Source organism: Nuphar pumila, chromosome 6 (assembly GCF_984573655.1).
Source record: "Nuphar pumila chromosome 6, dmNupPumi1.hap1.1, whole genome shotgun sequence".
NCBI classification, from domain to species: Eukaryota; Viridiplantae; Streptophyta; class Magnoliopsida; order Nymphaeales; family Nymphaeaceae; genus Nuphar; species Nuphar pumila.
This window is the reverse complement of record NC_143254.1, coordinates 127344370-127360837: the sequence shown is the minus strand read 5'-3', so window position 1 is coordinate 127360837 and position 16468 is coordinate 127344370. Positions and strand designations below refer to the sequence as shown.

At 37.9% G+C, this 16468-nt stretch overlaps 1 pseudogene; it reads right to left on the bottom strand.

The window, feature by feature from the left end:
- Positions 1 to 14471: 14471 nt before the first annotated feature.
- Positions 14472 to 16068, bottom strand: LOC149836128 (protein CYPRO4 pseudogene; annotated as a pseudogene).
- Between the last annotated feature and the right edge of the window lie 400 nt (positions 16069 to 16468).

Here is a 16468-nt window from a genome sequence, read left to right as displayed (position 1 = left end):
TTTTTACCCATACAGATCAGTCAATCTCTAGAGAACTTAACAAATTTATACAATAGAGATTGTTCGGTTGCACAGAGTGCCAATCTCGATCATATTTGATCGGGATCCATGGCTTACTTCTTGATTTTCGCGGCAGTTAGAACATGCCTTGGGGACAAAGCTAAAGCTGAGTACCGCTTTTCATTCTCAAACTGACAGGCAATCCGAGAGAACCATATAGACTCTGGAGGATATGTTACGAGCATGTATGCTGGATTGGAAATGTGAATGGGATAAACATGTGGTTTTGGCCAAATTCGCTTACAATAACAGTTATCATGCGAGCATATGCATGCCTCTTTTCGAGGCCCTGTACAGACGACCTTGTAGATCACCCGTGTATTGGGACAAAGTTGGTGAACGATCTATGAAATCACCAATCGTATTACAACACTGTACCCAACAGGTCCAGTGTAATAAAATGGTGGTCTTCAACAAATGCACAAATAACTCACAAACAAGTGTCTATTGGAGACACTACAAGCATGACCCTTGAAAGGGTATAAAAGGAAGAACACTTAAAAAATAAATAATACTTTATTCATGAACAAAATGCTTAAGAAGCATGGTTATTTACATTGAAGGGGTTCACCCCTATATATACAAAAAAGTGGGAGAGAGAGGAGAGCTCATTTTGAGCTCTCCAAAAGAGACGTTGGATTCCAACGTCTCTTAATATAGCTGTTGGACTACAGTCCAACAACATTTATTATTATAGCTGTTGGACTATAGTCCAACAACATTTATTATAGCTGTTGGACTACAGTCCAACAACTATTTGCACAGTCAAGTTCCAACAGGAACTTGACTGGATCAAATATCTAGTTTCTATTGAACTAGATGCTAAAAAAGAAAATAAAAAAAAATAGAAAAAGAAAATAATAAAAGAAAATATAATAATATTAAATAATATATATATATATATATATATTACAATTTACATTTTAACACTCCCCCTCAAACTTACGGTACAATGAGCGAAAGTTTGTCTAAGAGGAAGTGAAATCTGGGAGCAGCGAGAGGCTTGGTGAAGAAGTCTGCTAATTGATATTCTGATGTAACATATGGCAGATCAATAGTTCCATGTAAGTATTCCTCTCTGACATAGTGACAGTCCATCTCAATGTGTTTAGTGCGCTCATGGAATGTCCGGTTGCTTGCAATGTAGATCGCACTTTTGTTGTCACAGCACATCTTTGAAGCTTGCGTTGCTTTAGCTCCCATATCCGCTAGCAATCGTCTGAGCCAAACAACCTCCATAGTGGTGGTTGCCATGGCTCTGTATTCAGCTTCGGTGGAGGAAAGAGAGACTTTCTGCTGCTTATTGCACCTCCACGAAATTAAGGTTTCACCTAGGAACACACAAAAACCAGTAGTTGAGTGTCTATTATTGGGATCACTGTTAAAATGTATACTCAAAAACATTATTGTAAGTATAAATATATATACTTATATACCTAGAGATACGTATACATATGTTATATGTATACGTATCTTTATATATAAGTATATATATTTATACATTTTTCCCCTTTTTACCCGAAAAGGGTATTTTAGTCCTTTTACACTTTTGCGCATATTCCATTTGGAATATGTTGTAACTTTTTCTTTATTTTTTAATTTAATTTCTTTTATTTTTATTTTTTCCTTTTTGCTTTTTCAAAAAGGTGCCTTGGGGGTCTCCCCAATAGAGTCGTTGGGGAGCCCCCAACGGTCACAATTGTGACCGTTGGGAGCTCCCCAACGACTCCTTTGGGGAGCCCCCAAGCACCTCCCACTTCTTGTATAAAAAGGGGTGTTCCCCCTTGTATATAGTTAAGCTTGAGAGTCTCAAGCATTCGGTTCCTTCTATAAAATACATGCCATTGTGCATGTTTATTATTTTTACGCTTTTGCGTATTTGTTCAAGTATTGTGAGAGTGCCTTCGTGCACATCCTTTTTCATATTCTTTGTGCTCGTATGTGTATTGTCTTTTCATAGACAATTTTACATGGTATCAGAGCAAGGTTGATTATTGAAGATCGTGGGATTCTCCTTTTTTCGAGTGCCTCGAAAAACGTGCCTTCCGATTCTTGGAGATTGAAGTGGTGGATCTTTCTTCTCAAATATTTTAGAAGGATCTTGTGCAAATTTGGTGTTGGAAATATTGTGTTGGTACGCTTTTTTCTCTATCTCTCTTCTTTCTAATGGGTGAAAAAGAGTCCCATTTTGCTCTTGGTTTCAAATTAAATGGGTCCAACTATCATGTTTGGGCCGGAAATATGGAGGCTCATATAAAAGGGAAAGGCCTATGGGGATATGTTCTTGGCACTATTCCGAAACCGGAACCCAAGATTACCATAGTTAAAGAAGGCGAAATCAAGATTCTTGAGGGAGAAGAAAGAACCAAAGCTCTTGAAGAATACTCCAAGAAACACGATGAATGGGAAATGAAGAATTTCAAGATTCTCTCTTGGTTTTTCTCATCCGTAGAAACCAAGATTAATGCCAACATTATTAAATTCAAAAAGGCATCGGAAGCTTGGCATTATCTTGAAAAAATGTACACCTCAAGGGATCTCTCTCACAAGTATTACCTTCAAAAGAAGGCTATCTCTCTCTCCCAAGGTGAAATGACGATTAGGGAATACTTTGCCGATCTTTCCTCTATTTGGGATGAGCTTGCAATACTTGAACCTAAATGGAGTGGAGAGGCAATTGAGCTCCGTCATAACCAACTTGAAGAAGATCGGTTCTTCAACTTCTTAAATGGGCTAAGGCCCGAATTTGAGCAAATAAGGTCATCTCTTCTCTCCTCTTTCACTCCCCCTTCTCTTGAAGATGTTCTCACCAAGTTAAGTGGTGAAGAGACTCGTATGAATTTATGTAAACAAGGACCAAATGTTCTTGCGGTCCCTTGTAATATTGAAGAACATAGTGAGGTCAATGCCGTATCAAGACCCGGAAACAATGTAAAAACCTATCGTCCCCCTCATTTTAAATTCCAAAATCAAGGTGAAAATGGTGGTCAAAGAGGAAGAAGGGACTATAGCAAAACTATTTGTCATTTTTGTAAAGAACCGGGACACATCAAACCCGTATGTCCTAAATGGAAGAGACTTCTAGCTATGGCTACTACTGGGGTACCACAGAAGGATGAGGCATCTTCAAGTGGGACCCTTTCTATAAATCAAATAGTGGAAGCCCTTCAACCTCTCCTCAAGGGATCTACCTCCGGTGCGGCCGTATCCACGTCTTCTCCTCCAGGTAAAATCTCTTGGCTTTTGGACTCTGGTGCATCTTTTCATATGTCCCCAAACTTTTTGTCACTTTCCGATTATTTGAAAAATCGTTCCCCATCTTATGTCTCCACTGCTGATGGAACCTCTCTTGAAATTAAAGGAATAGGTAATTTTGAAACTCAAGAGTTTTCTATTCCAAAAATCAGATTTATACCTAAACTTAACTTAAACCTCCTCTCTGTTTCTCAACTCACGGACCATGGCTGTGATATTAAATTCTCTTGTGACAAATGCTTAATACAGGATCGCCAGTCCGGGAAGTTGATTGGGGAAGGCTTTAGAAGAGGAGATCTATACTATATGGAATCTCTTCAAGTTCCAAAAGTTTTGTGTAATGTTGCCCGACATAAAGATATAAATGTATGGCACAAAAGACTTGGTCATCCTAATATCACCAAGTTATCATATTTACATTTTGCAAAAGACCTATGTAAAAGCTCTTTTTCTTGTAAAGACTGCATTCTCGGAAAAATGCGCAGCTTACCTTTTGAGCAAAGAACTATGTTCTCTTCCAAAACTTTCGAAATTGTTCACTCAGATGTTTGGGGACCTGCACCTGTGGTTTCAAAAGGAGGTTTTTCTTATTATGTAATATTTGTGGATGACTTTTCTCGTTACTCGTGGATATATTTTCTTAAGTTTAAACATGAAGTGTTTTCATGTTTTAAAAATTTTCACTCAATGATTAAGAATCAATTCAATAGCAACATAAAGTTTTTTAGAAGTGACTCTGGGGGAGAATATCTCTCCAATCACTTTAAGGTATACCTTGAGGATCACGGTATTATTCACCAAAGGTCTTGTCCTAAAACACCTCAACAGAATGGGTTGGCTGAAAGGAAACATAGGCACATTATTGAGACCACTAGGACTCTTCTTATATCTCAAAATATTCCTAAAAACTTTTGGGCCGAAGCAGCCCTTGCTTCTGTTTATTTAATAAATCGTCTACCATCTAGGTTATTAGGCAAAATATCTCCTTTTCAGATTCTACATAAGCTTGAACCTGATTATAATAGGTTAAGGGTCTTCGGATGTAAGTGTTTCATACTTACGGATAAGAATGACAAGCTTTCACCCAAGGCTATCCATTGTGCTTTTCTTGGTTATTCCGAAACTCAAAAAGGGTTTCGTTGTTACGATCTTCGAGAAGATAAGCTATATGTCTCTAGAAATGTAACTTTTTTAGAAAATGAGAGTGGTTTTGAAAAAAATGTTTCTCAACAAGAAAATTTTGATTACTCCTTCTTATTTGACTTGTTATCTAGTAATGATGACATATCCAGTGATGATGATGTATCATTAAACCATGATGAGGAAAATGATGAAGATATTGGTGAATATAATGATCCAGAAAGTAGAGTTCCAAGTGAGCCTATTACCTACTCTCGTAGAAACCAAGACACCTTTAGAAGTGCTATTGATCAATATAGTGAGCTTTCCACTCCTCTTGACCATAGAAGATCTGAAAGAAATAGAAGACCTCCAACCCGCTTTGTATCGTTTGATTCTTTTTCACCCCGATATAGGGCTTGTCTTAGTGCTATTCACTCTTATTTCGAACCAAGAAATTTTGCAGAAGCTAATAAATGTATAGAATGGCAAAATGCCATGCAAAGTGAACTTAACACTCTTAAAAGGGCAGGAACTTGGGATTTTCAAACTCTACCTATAGGAAAGAAAACTATAGGCTGTCAATGGGTCTTTAAAGTTAAAACTAAGAGTGATGGTTCTTTAGAAAGGTATAAAGCTCGGTTAGTTGCTAAAGGGTATGGGTAAGAGTATGGAATTGATTACGAAGAAACCTTTGCCCCTGTAGCTCGGATGGTTACCGTTAGGTGTCTTATTACTATTGCATCTATTAAAAATTGGAACATTTTTCAAATGGATGTTAAAAATGCTTTTTTAAATGGTGATCTTAACGAAGAAGTATATATGGATGCCCCACCAAGCATGATAATTCCTAAGGATAAAGTTCTTCGTCTTCGTAAGGCTCTCTATGGCTTAAAGCAGGCCCCCAAAGCCTGGTATGATAGATTTACCAGTGTAATGTTGGAAAATGGTTTTTCATCATGTTATACCGACACTGCTTTGTTTACTAGAAAATCTAATGCAGGGATTGTAATTCTATTACTTTACGTTGATGACATGTTAATAACAGGTGATGATGTTCAAGGAGTCAAGGGTATTAAGTCCGTCTTGACTTCAAAATTTGAGATGTCAGACTTAGGTTTTCTGACATATTTTCTTGGAATTGAGGTTGCCTATTCGCAACGTGGTTATTTTCTATCTCAATCTAAACTTGCCTGCGAGATTATTGATAGGTCAGGTATTTCTGATGACAAAGTATGCGAAACTCCTGAAGTTGTGGGAGAAAAAATGAAGATTGACGACGGTGTGCCTCTAACCGATCCTACCCCTTACAGGCAGTTGGTAGGGTCTTTAATGTATCTTAGCATTACTCGACCCGACTTGTCACATGCTATACACATCGCCAGTCAGTTTCAGCATGCTCCTACAACCATTCATATGAGTGCTGTGCTCCGCATCATCAGATATTTGAAGGGAACGATAAATAAGGGAGTATTTCTATCCTCTTCCTCTGAATTGAAATTGCTTGCTTATACTGACTCAGATTGGGGAGGTGACCCTAGTAACCGTCACTCCACCACTGGTTTCTGTGTTTTCTTAGGTGAGTCCTTGATCTCGTGGCGATGCAAAAAACAACAAAAGGTCTCCTTGTCATCCACTGAAGCCGAATATAGAGCCATGACATCTACCACCATGGAAATAGTATGGATTAGAAGCCTCTTGGAAGATATGGGAGTAGTTGTCAAAGAACCAACCAAGCTTTGCTGTGACAATAAAAGTGCAATCTACATTGCCAAGAACCACACATTTCACGAGCGAACAAAGCATATAGAGATGGACTGCCATTATGTCAGGGAAGAATACTTGAAGAAGGTCATTGATCTGCCATACGTGACGTCTGAGTATCAACTTGCGGACTTCTTCACAAAAGCACTTTGTTCGCTTAGATTTCATTTCCTTTTTAACAAACTTGCGGTTATCACACCGTAAGTTTGAGGGGGGGGGTGTTAAAATGTATACTCAAAAACATTATTGTAAGTATAAATATATATACTTATATACCTAGAGATACGTATACATATGTTATATGTATACGTATCTCTATATATAAGTATATATATTTATACATTTTTCCCCTTTTTACCCGAAAAGGGTATTTTAGTCCTTTTACACTTTTGCGCATATTCCATTTGGAATATATTGTAACTTTTTCTTTATTTTTTAATTTAATTTCTTTTATTTTTATTTTTTCCTTTTTGCTTTTTCAAAAAGGTGCCTTGGGGGTCTCCCCAATAGAGTCGTTGGGGAGCCCCCAACGGTCACAATTGTGACCGTTGGGAGCTCCCCAACGACTCCTTTGGGGAGCCCCCAAGCACCTCCCACTTCTTGTATAAAAAGGGGTGTTCCCCCTTGTATATAGTTAAGCTTGAGAGTCTCAAGCATTCGGTTCCTTCTATAAAATACATGCCATTGTGCATGTTTATTATTTTTACGCTTTTGCGTATTTGTTCAAGTATTGTGAGAGTGCCTTCGTGCACATCCTTTTTCATATTCTTTGTGCTCGTATGTGTATTGTCTTTTCATAGACAATTTTACAATCACCTCCCCAGTCAGCATCAGTATATGTAATTAAATTTAATGAAGATGAAGCAGACAAGAAGAGTCCTCGTGAAAGAGAGGATTTTAAGTATCTAATAATACGCAAAATCGCTCCCATGTGCACGGAGGTGGGAGCATGCTGAAACTAACTGACTGTATGAACCACATCAGTTATATCTGGCCTAGTAATGGAAAGATAAGAAAGAGCTTCAACAAGCTGTCTATAAGGAGTAGGATCATCAAGAAGTTCTCCATCATCAATTTTCATTTTAACATTGACAACTTCTGGAGTGTCTACTTTCTTATCATCTGTAATTCCAGACTTGGAAACTATATCAAAAGCAAATTTAGATTGAGATATCAAATACCCCCGAGGGGAATAAACAACTTCAATGCCTAAAAAATATCTTAATAAACCTAAGTCAGTCATTTCAAAGTGAGTTTTAAGAAGAGATTTGATATTTGCAACTCCCTGTTTGTCGCCTCCGGTGATAATCATATCGTTCACATAGAGAAGAAGAATAATGATGCCTGCATCAGATTTCTTAACAAACAAAGCAGTGTCAGTTAAACAAGGTTGAAAACCAATATCAAGCATAACATGACTAAATCGGTCATACCAGGCTTTTGGAGCATGTTTAAGACCATAAAGAGCTTTACCCTTAGGGATACTAATACCAGGTGGGGCTTCCATGTATACTTCTTCAACGAGATTCCCATTCAGGAAAACATTTTTGACATCTAATTGAAAGATAGACCATGTTCTAATGGAGGCCAAGGCTATTAAAGTTCTAACCGTGGTCATACGGGCCACAGGAGCAAATGTTTCTTCATAATCGATGTCATACTCTTGGGCATATCCTTTTGCTACTAAACGGGCCTTATATCTTTCCAGGGTCCCATCACTTTTGGTTTTGACTTTGTATACCCACCTACAACCTATAGGTTTCTTACCCGGAGGAATATCTTGTATCGTCCAAGTATTGGCCTTTTCTAGTGCATCCAATTCTATTTTCATGGCTTCTATCCATTCTATATGATTTTTTGCTTGAGAATAGGATGATGGTTCAACATATGATTGTATTAATGTAATGGCGGCCCTATACGTGGGTGAAAAAGATTTATAAGACAAATTTTTCTGGAGGTTTAGAGATTCTAGACGTTCTTCTAGGTGAGACTTCAGAGTATTTTTGTAATGCACATGGAAGATTTTGCTCTCTACGTCTTGAATATTGTAGACTAACATCCCTATGGATTTGCTCTTCATTATCATCATTTTCAACAACAATAGGACTTTGATCATTGTCAAGGTCACATCCAACATCACATTCATTGGATTTTGAAGTTGGATCAATTAAAAACGAGTATTCAGTGACATCCTTGGATTTTTCAAATTCAAAGAAGCTTTCTTTTTCCAAAAAAGATGCATTTCTTGACACATATAATTTGTCATTTTGAAAATCAAAACACCTGTAGCCTTTTTGATTATCAACATATCCTAAAAAGGCACATGGGATTGCACGAGGAGAGAGTTTGTCATTTCTGTTGGTGAAAACAAAACATTTGCATCCAAAGACTCTTAATCTAGAATAATCTGGAGTTAAATTAACAAGCTTTTCTATTGGAGTTGTATTCTTTAATGAGGAAGATGGCATCCTATTAATGAGGTAGGTGGCAGTTAGGACCGCTTCAGCCCAAAAACTTTTTGGAACTTGATTTGCAATTAGCAATGTCCTAGTAGTTTCCATAATGTGCCGATGTTTGCGTTCGGCTAGGCCATTCTGTTGTGGAGTGTGTGGACATGATCTTTGATGTGTAATACCATGTAAATTGAGATAGTCTTTGAATTCGTTGGACATAAATTCTCCCCCTGAATCAGTGCGAAAAACAGAAATATCATTTTGAAACTTATTTTTAACCATTTTATAAAATATTTGGAAGTTAGCAAAGACATCAGATTTATGTTTAAGAAAATAAATCCAAGTATGTCTAGAAAAGTCATCAACAAAAATGACATAATATGTATAACCACCTTTGAAAATAACTGGTGCGGGGCCCAAACATCCGAATGTATTAACTCAAGTGGTCGTGAGGAAACAAAAGTTCTACTAAGAAATGGTAACCTTTTCATTTTTCCAAGAATGCAGTCTTTACAAGAAAAATTTTCAGAATTACAAAATTTTTCCAAACTTGGAAAATATTGAATTTTAGACATATGAGGATGGCCAAGCCTTTTGTGCCATAAATCCAATTCTAATTTCTGAATATTATAGCAAAATGCATTCTTGGGTAATTCCAAAAAGTCCATGTAATAAAGTCTTCCTTCTCTATGGCCTTCCCCAATCAGCTTCCCTGACTGGCGATCCTGTACCCAACAACCATGAGAAGAGAATGAGATATTACATCCATAATCAGATATTTGCGAGACAGATAAGAGATTCAAATTAAGTTTAGGGATATATCTAACTTCTGGGATAAAAAATCTTTTGGATTTTTGAAGATTTTCAAAATATCCTATTCCTTTTACTTCGAGAGATGTGCCATCGGTTGTAAAAACCTTTGACACACTTGAGTTATTTTTAAGACATTCGGATAGACTATTAACATTTGGGGTCATATGAAAAGAAGCACCAGAATCTAAAAGCCAAGGAAAGTTACCTGGACTGGAGAAAGATGCAACTGCCGCTCCAGTTGAGGCTTCGGTTGAGGAGGATACCCCTTTGAGAAGAGGTTGAAGGATTTCCATCAGTTGAGCCATAGACACAGGTGCATCTTGATCTTTTGACTCAGATTCAACAGATGCAACTCTTTTTTCTTCTCTTCTTTTTAACTTTGGACATTGAGGCCTATAGTGCCCCAGTTCATGACAATGATGACAAATAACTTTTCTTTTATCAAAGTCGTCGTTTTGCCTTACAAAATGAGGTGGCTTGTAAGTACGAGTATGATTCCCCGGTCTAGATACAGCTAAAACGGAGTCATCATCAACTTTTGGAGTACTTTTTCTAAGTCTATTTTCCTCGATAGTGAGCTCTTCTATAGTATCAACAATAGAAAGAATTTTTCCACGATGTAAAAGGGCTGATTTGGTGGATTCAAACTCCGGCCTTAGACCATTCACAAATTGATAGAAATGTTTATCGAGTTGCTTTTGGCGAAGCTCGATGTTTTCGACACAATGCCATTTGGGCTCAAGAAGAGCCAACTCTTCCCAAAGTTCGGACAACTCATTATAATATTCTCGAATAGTTTTATCTTTTTTAGTCATTGTCCGAACTTTATCTTGTAAATTGCATACATGTGCAATATCTTTAAGGGAATACATGTTTTTGAGGTATTCCCAAGCCTTATCGGCATGCTCAAACTTAGCTAGACTAGAGCATTTTTTAATGTCTATGCTATTGATGAGCCATGACATAATTTTTGCATGCCCTATCCTCCATTCTTTCCATTTCTTTTCATAAGTGGCTAACACCTTACTCTTCTCTTCTTCCGTTAGAGGAACCTCTTTATCACCCTCTTTCTTGGTAAGAGATAGTTTAGGTTTCAAATCAGAACCATCCACTATACCCCATAAACCTTTCCCCAAATGTGGTGCTTCATAATCGAAGCCCACATTACATAGTTAGTATCATTTAACTTCATAGGAATGATGGTGATCTTATCATTGTCATCCATCTTTTACAAGGGTAAGAGAGGAATAAATAGGAGGAGAGAGAGAGAAAAATAAAAAGAAAAGAAAAAGAGTAGACAAAGGAATAAGAGATGATACAAAACCAAATTTTTTTGTAGCACAAGTTCGCCTTTCTTCAAACAAATCTTCTTGAGCCAAGAACAAGGTGATGAAACACCTTTTGTAAATGTGGCACAGAAATCGAGGCGGAAGCACTTCAAGATCTAAGGATTTCGTAGCTCTGATACCATGTAATGAAATGATGGTCTTCAACAAATGCACAAATAACTCACAAACAAGTGTCTATTGGAGACACTACAAGCATGACCCTTGAAAGGGTATAAAAGGAAGAACACTTGAAAAATAAATAATACTTTATTCATGAACAAAATGCTTAAGAAGCATGGTTATTTACATTGAAGGGGTTCACCCCTATATATACAAAAAAGTGGGAGAGAGAGGAGAGCTCATTTTGAGCTCTCCAAAAGATTCCAACGTCTCTTAATATAGCTGTTGGACTACGGTCCAACAACATTTATTATTATAGCTGTTGGACTATAGTCCAACAACATTTATTATAGCTGTTGGACTACAGTCCAACAACTATTTGCACAGTCGATCAAATATCTAGTTTCTATTGAACTAGATGCTAAAAAAGAAAATAAAGAAAAATAGAAAAAGAAAATAATAAAAGAAAATATAATAATATTAAATAATATATATATATATATATATATATATATATTACAGTTTACATTTTAACATCCCGATGATAAGAGATAGATTGCGGACAACTTAGAGCCAACAAAAGAGCTATGTGGATCAAAGGCGCAAGGAACTCACTTTTGAAGTGAGAGATCACGTCTTTGTGAATGTGTCACCAACCAAAAGTGTTTTTCGATTTGAAAAAAAAAGGAAAATTGAGTCCTCGATATTTAACAACAAATCCCATTCCCATTTTCAATAATTAAACTCCAAAAATGAATCCTTACTAAACCAAACTTGAACTTAATTAAATTTAGGTTTAACCAATTAAAACTAACTTGAACTCACTTAATTAAGACTAGACTTGGTCAATTAAATAAAAACTCACTTTTTTAGCTATCTTAAAATTTTGATTTGATAGGTCAAAAGAAAAAAAATCAAGTTTATTAAATTCCAAAAAAAAGTCAGATTTAAATTAATCACCCAAACTCAGGTTTTAATAGTTCCAACTCTAGATTTAGTAATAAAATCTCATATTTTATTTAACTCTAAACCAGATTTACCTAGTTTCAATAAAAACTTTGATGTTATTTAAATAGCACCAAATATCTGGTTCTTAGACATGAGCTGCGATAAAATCAATACAGTACACAGCTGAATCAGTCGCTCAAAATTTTTTTTATCAGTCCAAGCACAGCATGAAGTCTGGGTTTTGACCGGTTCTAGAGTACAGCCCATATCTAACAATTTCAGTCAGAACCGATTTCAAGTCCGGACCGTGAACCCTAAAAACCAAACCCGAATCCCTATTCAATCCAGGAAATCTGAACCTAGTCCATCAAACGAGTAGAATGGATCATAAATAATTTTTTTTATCAATACATGAACATAACTGAGCTGGAACATATAATAAATACAAGCACAATCTGTACGCCGCTTCTAATAATAATCGATACGGGCAATAAAAGATATAATCTGTGCATGCATAAAGAACATTGATATATGATTAACCATAATATATATAGAAAATTGAATTCAACAGCATATGCAGTCAGAATAAAATATTCAGGTTTATACCCATGGTTCAGAAATCAAATTCGTATCTCAGTCTCATGATTTTTGAAAGCCCATGACAAACATATACAGATTTAATAAACCAACATGCATGAATCAACGTCAGCATACACATGTTTTTTTTTTTATAAAAAGGCAAACCATGCTTAGCACCTAAAAATAAGCAAAACGTTAGATAAAATCATAAAAATGAAAGCTTCATTCAAAACGAACTTGGACAGCAGCGGAATAGAAGTCAGATTTTAGCGGGAACTAAGCATAGATTTTTCATAACTAAAATATAGATTTTTATGTTTTCTAAAGATCCCAGCAAGAACGCACATTTTAAAATAGTTTTTTCTTTTATAATTAATTTAAGTTCAATAGAAATACATATATGGGAACTAAAAATATAACGACCTCAACTCATACCCCTTGAAAAATGTGGATTTTTTTTAAGAGTTACGGAAATCTTCCCAGAGACCTGGGGTCCTTACAGTTCCAATTTCAGTTGGTAACCACACACCACAAACGAACTTACATTTATCATCCATAACCAAACAACCAAACTCTTTATTAATTAATCAATAGCAGTCTCATACTCAAGTCAAAAGTGGAGTAACAACTGCAGAAAGTAAAAAGAACTAAAAGAAACAAAAGTAGAGCCACTCTGTCCGTAGGTGAAGCAATTTGAAGCAAGTGTGACTCTCGTATACTCAGAAATTAGTCGACTTCACTGATTATCTGCGGCTGCGAAAAACCATAGAAGTAGGGTGTCAGAACCAAAATCCTGAGCACATGTACTTCTAACGAAACAAGTGAGCTAAAGAGTACAGATAAGACTTCATGCAATAATTTAGAGAAATGCAATGATGACAAGTACATAATTCAATATAAGCATTCATGCAACAGGGAACAATTTCTAAGCATGAAAAATCATTTAAGCAATAACAGATATCACAATTTAAATAAGCGAGACATTAGAGATTAAGCATCATGCATCCACCATCATATAACAATTAAGGGAACAAATAACATATGCATGCTCTAATGCATAGCAGGAATATGCATGATTTATATGTAATGCATGAACATTTCATTATCCTTCATTAAAGTTTTCTTTTTTCATATGCATGCCCTATTAAATGCATACAATTTAAGTTTCTCTTTTTTAATTACCGTTGCCCGCGGATACACCAAACGAGTAAAATCTCCGAGGTCAAGTTAGGTTCACAGGGTAGCTTAACACACAATCAGTGTTGTGAAAAACGTTGATGCGTAGCGAGGCGCTCCACCAAAATCTGAGGCGAGGCGTAAAGCGTAAGCCTCAAATTTTTTTTTTAAAATAAAAAAAACTATAAAAATTATTTAAAATTATAAATAAATAAAAATTGCTTTATTGATAAAGCAACAACCATCGTAAAATCAGTAATTTCACTAGTGAAAAAATAATATACATGAAAAACATGATGCATCTTTCCTGCACCAACACCCGTACCAAACCCTATAGGGTCAATGTATGGTGATAAATAAGGAGGTCCGATTAGAACCTGGGTCAAATTCAAAAGCACTGACTAATATATGGAGCTGGGTATGGTTTATAAAATTTCATGGGGCCCGACCCCAGTTTCGACTAAGATCCACAACTTTTCAATGTAAAAAATATAAATGATATTATTTTACTGGTTATGGTTAGAGTTTGGTTATGCAATTCCTATATGGTTATGTAATACCTATAAGAAAACATTTCTTCACCTGAACTTGTCTTCAGCTTGTATAATAGAGAATTTTGCATTAAAACTTAAATGTCACCTAAGGTATCTGATGCTTCAAACTAGAACACAATCTAGATAAGGTCAAATTGTTAAACACATCAATATATAAATATGTGCACATCATATAAACCTATAGTAAACGCCAAACAGCCAATACAAACATCCAAATAACGACATTGCTTTCTATGTCAATTTCAGCAGGTATAAATCCAAAGAAAAGAGAACCTCATCAACCTACTCATAGAAACAATTCGTTAAACAATAACAACATGCAAATCTCTTACCCAGGAAAATTGTCCTCCATGGAACTTGTTGTTTTGGTCTGCCAAATGTGAATCAAGAGGGGTCAGCTTCAGCAACCGCGGAGCGGCAATCTTATTACCCATACGGCCAGCGAAGCCAGTCTTCCCATCTTTGTCAGTGAACAATGTGCAAATCAGGATCAAATACGTATCTGTTGTTCCCAATATCCATTTCCCATCATAAGTTACATCAACATGAGTAATCGGAGACCCAAGTCCTGGAAATGCCGTCTTAGCCATCCTCATCGAATGATCTGAGTACAGACGGATCTTGCCATCAACCGAACCAACCACAATGCACCCATCACCAGTGGTGGCAAAATACAAGAATTTGGTATTACTAGCAAATTGATGCCCATCTGCCCAGTGTAGAACAGGACCATCCAATTGCTGGACCACCCCGTTGCGATCACGCATATCCCACCTACAAAGCCTCCTATTTATCTAGACCCAAGAATGTCGATCCAGACGGATCTAATTGTGCACCCTTGTTGTCGTTGGTTATATCTCGCATCGTTATCTCAGTGTTATCCTTGGCAAACTTCCATTCCATCACTACCTTCCCACTCTCAGTATCCAATTGATGAATCCCAGTGGCATGTGGTTTCCCTTCTCCTGCTGGACTCATTAGAAGCATATTCGTCTCTGCCTTCATTAACAGAGCCTTCTTAGGGGTTTCAAAGGAAGAAGAAGAACCCAAGCCCTCAAACCTACCCTTGCCACTACTAAATTTCACAGAGACCCCCTTGCCATGAATGCCACGACTCAAGTTCTTCACGGCTTCGATACCCGAATTGCTCACCAGAAAACTGTAATCAAGCGCACCCATCGCGATACTCTGGATCCCTCCATTGGTAGCTTCCTCCAACTCTTCCAAGAGATCTTGCATGTCTCTCACCGGCGTATAGGCTTCCTTGAAGCTCTCCTCCACGTCCTCCCACATCGAATCGTCGGCCTCCTTCGGATCAAACCAACCTCTGAAGTCCTTCCCGTAGACATCCTCCTTGTTGGACGCCTCTGTCTCGTGCAGATTCTCGAACGAACAGTTCTGAAACTCGGCAAGGAAGACCCTGCAATCCTCCGGCGTGAAGAACTTCAGCGCCCAGACACCATCGCACACGAAATCGACGCGTCGCTGGTCGTCGAACATCTTCATCTGCAGCGCCGACGACACCAGCCCTCGGACCTTGGAGCCCAACTTGAGAACCCACCTCCACTAGAACTTGGGCTTGCCCTTGACCTTGATGGAGCCATCGGTAGCGTCTCCGTTCTCGTCGACGAAGGCGTAGGTCGTGAGCTTCTCGGAGATGATCCATTTGGCGCTGGGGGTGTTTCCGCCTATGTGCAGGTAGAGCTTCACGGCGTTCGTAATGCGGGGCACATTATCGTACTTGAGCTTCAAGGCCTTGAGCGTGGCGTTGATCTCGTCGAGGGACGAAGGCGACGGGGAATTGGGGTCTGGGGTTCTGAAGGAAGTAGGGGTATCGAGTGGAGCCCCCACCTGTACATAACGTTGGTGAGAGAGCTGCCAGGGACCCGAAAGCTCCATCGGCGGACCCTCGAGGCCCTCCGCCTCATGCGATGGAACACCCCCTCCGTTCGCGGCATGCTCCAGCAGGTCTTTCTCTCTCTCTGAATGAATGGATGAATAAATAAGATTAAAAGTGAGAGGCGTATACGCCTCACCTTGAGGCGCGCCTCGCCCCAAGGCGTGCGCCTCAAGGCGTATCAGGCGCACGCCTTGGGGCATTTGCGCTTTATGCTTGCGCCTCAAGGCACAAAGGACCTCGCCTTGAGGCGAGGCGCGCTTTTTGCGCCTTGAGGCGCGCTTTTAATAACATTGCACACAATAGTTGAACACTCATATGGGATGCCTATTAGTACCTCTTGAGAAAGTGTAGAGGTAATGTAGGCAACAACTGCCTGATCCTTTCTCCTCCACGCTACAT